This window comes from Crocodylus porosus, unplaced genomic scaffold (genome assembly GCF_001723895.1).
Source record: "Crocodylus porosus isolate Cpor-Errol unplaced genomic scaffold, CroPor_comp1, whole genome shotgun sequence".
Lineage (NCBI taxonomy): Eukaryota > Metazoa > Chordata > Crocodylia > Crocodylidae > Crocodylus > Crocodylus porosus.
This window is the reverse complement of record NW_017728947.1, coordinates 116395166-116406113: the sequence shown is the minus strand read 5'-3', so window position 1 is coordinate 116406113 and position 10948 is coordinate 116395166. Positions and strand designations below refer to the sequence as shown.

Sequence of the window (10948 nt, the reverse complement as noted above, 5' to 3'; positions counted from 1 at the left end):
AGCAGCCGGCAGCATTTCAGCACCACCCAGTGGCAGATCAGCATCATGAGGTACAATCGCACGTTTTCTCTGTTACAGCCACATATACTACAGAGTGAGCCCCCATAAAGGTAGTGAAGTGCAAACCAAGGAGGACTTTGGCCTTTCCCTAGTGCTTACACGTTCAGGAATAGTCCTGTGGTGAACCACTTAGAGAAATGCAGAGTTCAATGGCAGTGAAGCAATACAAGACTAATTTAAATAAAATGGAAAATAGGGAAGGTCCACCCGCAGTACAAGACGTGCACAATTTCCACTTCAGTAATTTAAAGGATGTTTTCTTAAGTACACTTGTGTTTCTTTATTACAAGAGGAGATGTAGGCTGAGGTCTTCAAAAACAACGTTGCGGTGAAGTTCCATTATCTTCCTAAGGATGCAAGGCACTTTCAGAAGGTTTCCCAGGGAAATTTACCATTTTGATTAAATAGTCACATATTAGTCAGGCCTGATCCTCCCACTACCTGAGGTGAGGAAAAGTTGCTGAATGAGACCCTGGTGAATAGGGAACAGCAAACCTGGGTATCATTCATTAAGCTTTTATATGGTAAGAACATTTCACTAAGCCTGTTACAGTATAGCACATAAATGAATTGCAGCTGCAAAATGTAAAAGAGTTTTCATATCATTATTCCAGCATCTTCTCCAACCTGCTTGGTAGCTCTGCTCCAATATAAACCTTGCTGAAGTGGAGTCTACAATTGCCAAGGTATGTATATTATAAATTACCTACTTGTTGCTAAATTATTTATAAGCATTAAGCAACATTATCCTCTGTAACATATGGTTCTAGGATAAAGGCACAGAAAGAGAGAGAGAGAGAGAAAAAGAGATAAGCTTGAACATTTTTTCATTCCTGGAAAATTATTTTAGCATCAGAGAGGAATTCTACCCTTCTTTACCGAACAGTCATCTCAGGTAGCCACAGCTCCTTAGCTTACAGGGCATTGACCCATGAAAAGCTAGCAGCCAGAAGAAAAAGAGAAATCAAAGCAGATGTCTGAGTAGATGTGTATTGAGTAGCACAGAATTATTTATGCGGTAGAGAGAGAGATAAAACATGGAAAGGAGCAACATAATTAAATCCCAGTAGCAGCCTCCCATTGAACTCCAGCATCCCCGGATATATCAGCTACAATAAGACACCCAGGGCCAGAGGCTTGTGCACACACATGCCTCGCTTTAGCCACAGGCGAAATGCAAGGTCTCTCGTACCCCAAGGCAGTTTAAATCCCTGGGCTATTTACTTTTGGGGTCCCCATTCCCATGAAAAGCTCCAGAAGGGATTGGCTTCACCCTGATGCAGAAGGGGAAACCTTCTGAAATCTTAAAGCCTTGAGATGATGGAGCGGTGGCTTCCTGCCCAGCCCCCATATGCTCTAACTGGGTTTCTTAAGACAAGCCTTGGCCCCTGCTTTGTTCCCTGCTCATGCCCATGCATTTGAATTTGGCACGCTAAGTCAAAAACTCTGGAGCAACACGTTCTTCATACCTGCCATGGGGCAAAAGGGCCTGAAGCCCTGTCGCCCATCCCTCCGGTAGGGCTGAGGACAAGCGCTCAGCTCTATCTCTGGGGAAGCCTCCGTGCCCCCAAGGGCAAGGGTCAGACATGCACCTACCCTTTGCACTCACCACCTGGGCAGACTGCCTGTAAATAATTTATTCCCTTATCATGCCCTCCCTCAGCCCCTTGATGAATTGTGCTCTGTTAGTATATATTATGACGACCCTAATCTCTGAAGGTCATCAAAAATGACAGAAAATTACACATGCACTTGGCTGATTTAATAAGCCAAGTCTGTGGAGGGTCACACTAGACACTTTGTTATTCACGACCTTGAGGTTCTAATTTCTTAAGTGATAATGAGATGTAGCCTACACATTTTACAGCCAAGTGTGTGGTAATGGAGAGAGAGTCTTTTCACCTCGGGAAGCTTTACTCTAATTTAATACATAACAACCAGAAAATGATCTTGGATTTCACACCTTCTCAGTGTGATCTGTATTTCTGCTGTAACCACGCAGCGCACTCTCAGTTAGGTAGAGCTCCTGATTTCTTTTTCCCCAGACAGACTCCCTGTTTCAGAAGTTGTCACTAATGGCTGTAACGAAGAGCTCCCTGGATACTGATAGAGTAACCGAACCTACCCGGAGGAGATTAGACGTAACGATGACCTCTGCCCTTCTCTCGCGGCCCAACCTCTTTTATGAATGGGATAATTTGTAAAGCGCCGTGTGCTCACTTCAGCATTACGGAGGTGTGCCACCCAACATTTGCACAACTAGCTGGGTAGAGTCTCCCTCACCATCTTATTTTATCCTCCCCCCCCACTGCCTCCATCCACTGACTTGATACCCACACAACAAGCAATGTGTCCACATGTTGCTGTTTTCCAGCCTTGGGTGTGCAAAGGGGAGTTGTGATGGATTTGAAAAGCAACACCCATTAAATATTTCCCAAATGATTTATAAACTCAAGTGGAAGAGGCAGGAAACCGCTCTGGGAATCACACCCCTGCCGTTATCATAGAACAGGTGCAAATCACTTCAGCACAGTCATTTGCCTAATTACTAAGCAGCGGGGCATGTTACATGGGTCAGCGTATGATGATCCTCACTCCAGCATGTGGGCATGTAACACGTTGACCCTGTCTTCTGCAGGACACCAGGCGATTTCAGCAAACCAGGACTTTCCTGTAGAGCAGCTGCCACTTGAAGCAATAGGTCCCAGGCAGCGAGGTCAGCCAAGTAATAGTGAGGACAGAGGAAACCATCCCCTCCTTTGTCTTCTCTACTTCCTCCTTTCCTATTAGCGTCCCACCTCCCAGGCCACAGATCGGGAAGTGGCCTCCCAAGTCATAGGATGCATTCCCTTGCCATCATTGGCACTGCACATTCCCCTTATGTAGCTTAATGAAGTGGGATCTTTAAACACATGTTTTTCCTTCACATGCTCATACTGGAAAGAGACAGCAAAACCTCCTTCTCCAAGTGATTTCTTCTCATTTCCAACCCAAACAATGCCATAGCCAGGCCATAGCCACCTGCTCTTGTGCACTGGTGCTCTACACCACTGCACATGTAGCATTAAACATTTCCCACATAAGCTGAAAATACTTTGCCTGATACATCCTCGGATCGCATTTGCCATTTCCACAGCTGTTTTACCCTGCTGGTTACTAATCTTCTCCCATTATTTCCAACCGGTGAGCTCCCAGCTTAAAGCAGAAACTATTACTAGTATGAACTTGAGGATTTTGTCTCATCTCTAGTACTCCAGTGCTCAAGGTCATCCTGCTCTTGTAACAATATTCTTTTTCTCCTCGATACTGATGATGTCTCTCCTCTTTGGGCATCTGGTGCATTTCATTCGCACAATCCTACTCTTTGTGCCTTGCTTAGCAATGGAAATATTAAAGAAGATCGGTCTCAAGAACAGCCCTTGAGGAACTCCATTAATAACCCTCCATCAGCCTGATACTTGTGTTTTCAATATCACCTATTATCACATTCCTTACCATAAGATTCTGGTAATAATCTTAATATTTCTGCATGTGGCACCATATCCAAAGCTTCAATGATGTCCAGAGAGATAAAGTCTACTGTTGTTTACCCTTGCCTTAACATTTTTTCCTCTATAATTGATTTTTTAAAAATATCTCAGGCTATTCTGATGTGATCTGCTTTTGATAAACCCATGTTTCATGCTATTCCTTCTTCCATTTACCTCCATGCTTTAAATTACCCTCCCCCCTCCCTCCCCAAAGCCTTACATGCAGCTGAGGTTAGACTAACAGGTCTTTAGTAGCCTAGATCCCCTTCCCTCTACCCCTTCCCCACTCTTCAGTAGAGGTACCACTTTTGCTAGAATTTCTTGTTTTATAGCAATCTCCACACAGTATTATAAAAAGGGGTCATACCACATGCAGGTCATGCGCAGCTTTGCTCATCACTCAGAGGGATCAGCAGATATTGTGGACAATGTCTGCAGCACTTGGCAAGCAGTTCAGCTGAAAATGAGAAAACAGGAAAGCACATGCATTTCCCAGTGAACCAGTATGCAGTAAAGCAAAAACAATCACAAAGAAGGGTGCTTTGTGCTGCTGCTATATACATAAGTTGAAAAACAATTGTTTTTAAATGGTCATCAGGAACTTTTCTTTTCTTTTCTTTTTTTAAAAGACAGGATCAAGCTCTGTCCAAGCTTCCTTTCTGTAATTGCATGTTACTAGACCTGTAGTCAGGTGAATAGGTAGTTTTTTGGATTGACAAAGAAGCCCTTGAGCAAGCATGTTTGTCAAATGTATTTGACCAGTGCCAACTTCTTTCATGTTGGGGAAAGATTTGTCTGACACTTTTGGTTGCTTTTTTCTGTTCTTCCTTTTACTTCCATTAGACAATGAGAAGAAAAGTAAAAGGGAGTGGGGGAAAATGCCGCTATAAAGTTTGAGCAAGTTGAATTTTGATTTTGTCCAGATCCACTAAGCAGCACTTTTATCCCAATTTTGCACATGCAAAATCATACCCAAAAACATGGCTTTCATGGTCTTTTTTCCAGTTCTTCTGTGATCTGTTCAGAAAGATACATATTCAGCAACAAGCAAATGAGACTGAAACATGGCAGCGGACCTTATTACTGAGTTAAGAAGTCATATTCAGATCTCAGTTTGGATGAAAGTCACCCCTTGTCTTCTCTGCCTCTTTCACAGTAAGTACAATTGTTTTCTTCTTGCAAAGTTGTTATCTGCAACCTATAAAAAGGCCAAAGACATTTGAGGAGTACACAAGTATATACATTGGAGGGCCTGCTTTGAACAGATCTCTTCAAATGCTTTGAGAGTGACCCCTTGCTAGCAAACAGCACTCGTATACCTATACGCATCTGCAAAACCAGTGCAGTATGGGTCTCAGCCTCTCCTAGATGTGTTTCTGCAAGAGATGTGCTTGTGTGAATGCCTTACAGGTACTTTCAGCAGGAGTGCTGGAAGATGGCATGTCTTAAATACGTGGGTATCACCATTGCCACATCCATCAGCGACCTCACCCATTGCATCTCCCACCAAGCAAACTCATTGAATATAAATCCAGAAGGGAGCACTGGATCCCCTGATCTGAACATCTGCCTATTGCAGGTCAGTGCAGTCACCAAGTCACCCTTGTTTGGAGCCCAATGTTTGGTTTTGGTGAAAGCACACCTCCCAGGGAGCCCCTCCCCAATCATCCTGAAACATGCACCACTGCTCTTGATCATTTGTTCAAATGGGTATTGGCCCTGAACACCCCAAAAAACAAAACCCAAAAACTCCATGGTACTTATCTCAGTGCTCCTTTCTTCAAAATCATGGAAACACAGCAACATTTTAGCTTGCCTGCCCTTCAAGCTAGGGATTTTTTTCATTGTGCCTTGCATCAACGCAAAGGTGCCCCAGCTCTACATGCCAGCTGCCATCTCCCCTCTACCTCTCCCCAGTCCTTCTGCAATAATTAGATGGTTTAAAACAATGGCTTCCAGTATTTTATTACCTATAGCTCTGTGTAAACACTGAAATCCGTGGTTGTCACCTTGCTGATTATTTCAAGTCACTTTTCCATAGCATCATTTTTTTTTTTTACTGAGTTATTATTAGCATTTGCTAACAAGCAAGAGATCTGGACATCTGCTCTACAATCTATTACTGCCTGAAGTCTCCGCGCTGTTCAAATTTCAGTGAGGTTTCAGTTCAGATGTACCCAGGCAGCTGATTTGAAGTCTTCCTCTGCCTGGTTGCCTTTTCCCTTGGATCACAGAGGGCTTCCTACTCCGACTTGTGTTTCTCCTGAAGCCTACACGATATTGCAGTCTCCCTCTGACAGACGCGGAGGAGAACTCTGCAAGTTAATCCTACCATTTTTGTAGCTTCTTTCCAAAGCACAAGGCACTTACCATTATGAAGCCTGATGGCCTGTGAGCACTATAAACCATATACCCAGCAATCAAGACTCGTTGGGCTTTAAAAGCCTCAGTTATTGCCAAGCATTCCAGCTCTGCTGCAAAATGCCATTGCTAAGCTGTTCAGCTTCCAGCTGCCAAAAGCAATGGTTTGCATCTGTCAATGCCATCTTGTCACTCTAAATTCAAGCCCGCTGCCATTTGGAAGCATCATAATCAGCAATAAATAGCCTGTTGGAGGCTGCCATTGAAAATAGTATAGCATAACTTCATTTTCACTTGTAGACAGCAGAACTATAACTGCCTTCCCCAGCGCACCATTCCTGAAGCAGCGGGGCAAGGATGTGCGGGAAGCCCACGTGCAGCTAAAACCCGTGCAGCTGTTCTGAACATCGTAATATCTTCTCCTTGGTTCTGCCCCGATGCACACTGGCCTCACTTTGGGTGTGTACAGATGTTCGCTACACCCGATCTAAGATCAAGTGGATTCAAGTTGCTTGAAGCCATGTGATCATAGATGGAGAGCGGCATGTACAGGCATTTGCAGGGGACCTGGTGTAAGTAACTCAGGATAAGGAGAGAGGCAAGTGGGATTAGGAGGATTAATGGATCGGCAGGACAGTGGCGGGTATTGGGGGGGTATTAATGGGATGGTAGTGGGCTGGGGGGAAGTTGTTCATCCGGGGTGGGAGGGAGACTGGGGGGCTAAAATAGCCCAGTCAGGATTGGGATAGGAAGAGCACATCCCTGGGGATGCGGCAAGCTATGGGGGCTGTGCTCCAACCTATGCAGATCTTCCCAGGATCAGGTTCAACTTACTCAGGTGACCTAACTTAGACTGGGCTCGCCACTTTCGGCCTGATTTAAACCCCTCAAACATCTGCACAGATGGGCATTTAGCTAGACCCAACCCTAGTTAAGTCACTGTAATCATAACATCCCTACATACCCTTTATGCCTACATCTCCCAAGCATTGTAGGTCTTACTGCTGCCCGCCCCAAAATAACCAATGACTAGAGGAGGCACAAAAATTCAAATGAACTCTCTGACACCTTTATTTGGATGATGCTTATTGATGTGGGGTCAGGGCAGGGCCTGTCCAGTGACACCTTTGGTTATAGAGGAAGTTTCTTAATTAATTATATTGATGAATTATTTTTGTAGAGCATTTGAGGGAAACCTTGTGTATGAACAATGCCATGTAGTCCTGGAATAACCACTTGTATCATCAAGACCAGGGAGCTTGATTTTGAAGTTTAATCCACTGGTGAGTGCATTACAATCCCCTTGATGCCCATTCAGAAAGCATGAGTTTTTACAGCCCCAGAATCATGCGGCCATCGAAGCAAATAACTCTTTGGAGAGCTGGCAGAGGGAAACAGGAGGGGGTGGTGAGGACAAAGCAGCAAAGGTGATCTTCCCATTAGTGCTCGGAAATAGGAATAGGTTAGAGAAGCTCTCGTATGGGATGGTTTGGACAGGGAGGAGGTTGGACAAGGTGACCACCTGAGGTCCCTTCTAGCCCTGTTTTTCTGTGATCCTGATGAAGCAGAAGGACTCCACATTCAGATGGGAAAGAGGCATGTTGCCATTGTAGTTTTAAAATGTTTGTTTCCTATTCCTGGCCCAATAAAAGAGATCGTTTCAGTTCTGGATCTGAGTGAAAAATATTATGGCAGGGGTGTCAGTTGTAGCCATGTTGGTCTAAGGACATAGGCAGGCAAGGTTCTTTGGGTGAATCTGATATCTTTTATTAGACCAACTTAAATAGTTGGAAAAAAATATTATGGCATTGCTTCTATCTTCATAACCTTAAACAAAGAGATTTTAAACAAAACCTCTACATAAACACCAACTTGTCTTTTGGTGTCCCTGAATCTGATGTGTCAGGTGCTCAGCCTATTTTATCCAAAGATAATTTCAAATGAGTGTCTGCAAATCCAATGTTCCTGAAGCTTATGCTTTACATCTGAAGTACCTAGGCCTAATGCTAAGGATCATGAAGCAGAGCCTATTGTTATTGAGATTACGACACCATGGAGTCCTTTGCATCTTGGACAGCAGAACTGGCCACATCCTCGGTCCTAGAAATGCCATTATGCAGTGACACAGGCAGCTTCACACCGGTCATCTGCTGCAAGCCAAAACCAGCGTGTCCGTATGGCGGAGACACTAATTCAAGCTTTCACCAGCTCACTTGCAACAGATGCCCCTTGCTCCTCCTCACCTCTGCTCTTCAGGGGTCTTCCATGCCATAGGAAAACGAATTCTCTAGGGCCTACAAACACTAGATTTAGGTATTCTCATCCTAAACAGCACTGTTTTGAAGACAGATGCTATTAATCCTAAAATGACAGATAATAAAATGTGTTCTAGTCCTCCTCAAAATCTACCAAATGCTCACAGGATTTGGGGGTAAGAGTGGGAAAACTTCCCTAAAAAGTGGGCTTGTATTTTTTTCCAAACAGGCTGAGATACTATTTCCGAATCCCCAGGGTGACTTCCTCCAAAAAGCACCTCTATCACATGCATCTTGACGGCCTTCCTTAAATTTGTTGTTCAGCAACCAAGCCAATAGTACTTGGGCTCCTGGCACCTGAGGCACAAAGAGCAGACTCCCTTCCACGGCTGTGGAAACAGCTCCAGAAGGAATGTAATGAAGCCTAAATCTTGTTGCTTCAGATTTGCAGTACTTCAGTCAAGCTTTCCCGCAAATCAGCGAATGATCACCACCACCAACGAAACCAAACCAAAACCAAAACCAACCTATTGAGGGTACCAGTGAAGGGGAAAAGAAGGAAAGAGAAAGAAAGAGAAATAGGTTCTATCGTTACAAAACATTATCATTACAAAACATGCCCAGATGTCAAAGTGAACATCACTCCGTCCACCTACCGACCTCATGGGCCTTTTTCCTCCCACTCACTGGCCTTCCCATGATGGGGTTAGAGGTTTCCCATGAACGTGAACCCACACATCGGTAGCACCTAGTGCCTTCTTTCCAACAGAAAGGCAAACCTAAGTCTCCTTATCTTTTCCAAACAGGTCTGTTCCAGAAAATAGTGAGGGATGTCTTGTCCTGCTTAGTAAGTAAATTGCTTTTGCTAAAAGGACATCTCTTCCCCGTTTCCCCCATCTTGAATGTCAGTGCCTTTTCCTTGCTTCAGACTGCCAGGAAGAAGTGCTCACTGAAATGCAAGGTACTTCATTTCAAAATGATGGCATCTATTTAGTTTTGAAGTGGAATATTTCATGCTGAAACAATGTTATGAGTATTCTGTTCCAGGTCAAAATATTGACTCTACGTTCCTTTTGATTGCCCTAACGAGGGAAATCAGCAGCAACATTTTCCCCACAGAAAATTTCAGTTTTCCAACTGGGAAGCATTCCACGTGCAAAGTGCCAGCCAGCTCTAATCTAACGATGGAGTGAGACGCTACCGGCTGCCTCCCAACATCCCCGTTGCCAACCTCCCTCACCCATGTGTTAAGATTTTCAAAATGCCATTGAACATGCTCAGTCTATCTCACCCTTGAGAAGACCTCCCCATGGACTTCTGCAAAAATACTTTGTTATCCTCGAATCTCTGCTAAAGCTCTGAAAACTGTGTGCAGCGTTGGTCCCTGCACCTCAGTAAAGGCTGCAGATGAACTAGAAAAAGGTACAGAGAAGGAGCAACAGGGATGATCAGAAGTATTGGCGTCCTTACGAGGAGAGACTAAATAGGCTAGGAGTTTTCATCTTAGAAAAGAGATGGTTGAGAGAGGCAGCATAGAGGTTCACCAAATAACAAAAGATGCAGAGAAACTCAGCTGTGAACTGACTGCCCAGAGGAGATGTTCATCTACTGACTCCTCTGTGAAATCCTATGGAATATGAACTTTCATTTCTACCCAGGAGAACGTTACAGTCTTTTCTCCAATGCCTGAAGAAGAGTGTTTGTGCCCAAGAGACACTTTTTTGCAAAAAATCTTATTAGTCTAATAAAAGATATCACCTCTACTACGAGTCCTGAGAAACTCACTAAGTATTTATTGCTTATTATCTATCTATCACACTACTAGAACCAGGGGACATAGAGCTTCCTACCTAATACTTTCATTTTTTCTCATGCAGCATGTAATTAACCTGTGGGATCCTTTGTACAGGCTGTAGAGGCTGATAGTCTAACCCAGTTCAAAAGGGATCCATTCTTGGAGGAAAAGTCCATCGGTGGGTATTGAACTTGGTAGACAAGGGGACAGCCTCTATATCAGGATGTCCTGAACCTCTGAATGCTGGAAGCTGCAGGAGGAGAGGAACAGGGGATGGGAAATTTTGGACATGCCCTCTTCAGGATAAGGTCAGATTCATCATCATCGTTGTCCAATGTGGTCTTACGAGTTTGCCAACAAATCCAGACAGCTAGGCAACAGTTTTCTGTTTCTAAGGGCTTCATCATCAAAGCTGAGAGCTACTTGTGCCTTTAGAAAGAGCTCGTTCTTGTCTCAAAACTGAGAGTTTTGCTTGCTGCCACTGTATGATTAGTCATGTGGCACTGAGGAACTTTTATTGTTATGTTCATTTGCTTTCAAGTTATTAATGGCTGGAGGAGGATCCATTTTTACAACACATCTGCCCTAGCCAGTCTGAAACACAAAATATTTATGAAAGATGGCCCAGTGTCCCTTTTCAAATATGCAGGTTGCATCCTGGGTTCATTTTACTCTGCAGTGATTTTTGGTACCACATTATGGCTGTCTACAGCAATATCAACCCCCTATGAGCAACTGCAATAACCCATCTAAAGTAAGCTCCACATGCCAGCTTCCTCCAATTGTCCCTGAGCATGTTTTTGTGAAGATGATTATGGAAGTTTTGAAAACCAGTCTTCCTAGTGATGGGAAGTGGGTATTCTCAAATGCATAAATGCATAAAGACTTTGCACTATAAGCATGACTTCTCAGGTTATGGGCAGCATTCATCTAAGCATCCTTTCTCA

General features: G+C 43.9%; 2 long non-coding RNA genes across 2 annotated transcripts in view; both read left to right on the top strand.

The window, feature by feature from the left end:
- Window positions 1–348: 348 nt before the first annotated feature.
- On the top strand, window positions 349–5129 carry LOC109321014. Its single transcript, XR_002103932.1, has 3 exons — window positions 349–506; window positions 675–746; window positions 4596–5129. It is a non-coding gene; the product is annotated as an uncharacterized LOC109321014 (long non-coding RNA).
- Window positions 5130–7173: 2044 nt separating this feature from the next.
- LOC109321013 overlaps window positions 7174–10948 on the top strand; it is a 27831-nt gene continuing 24056 nt past the window's right edge. The window contains exons 1-2 of the long non-coding RNA XR_002103931.1: window positions 7174–7234; window positions 10084–10309. This is a non-coding gene — a long non-coding RNA (uncharacterized LOC109321013). The remainder of the gene's footprint in view (window positions 7235–10083; window positions 10310–10948) is intronic.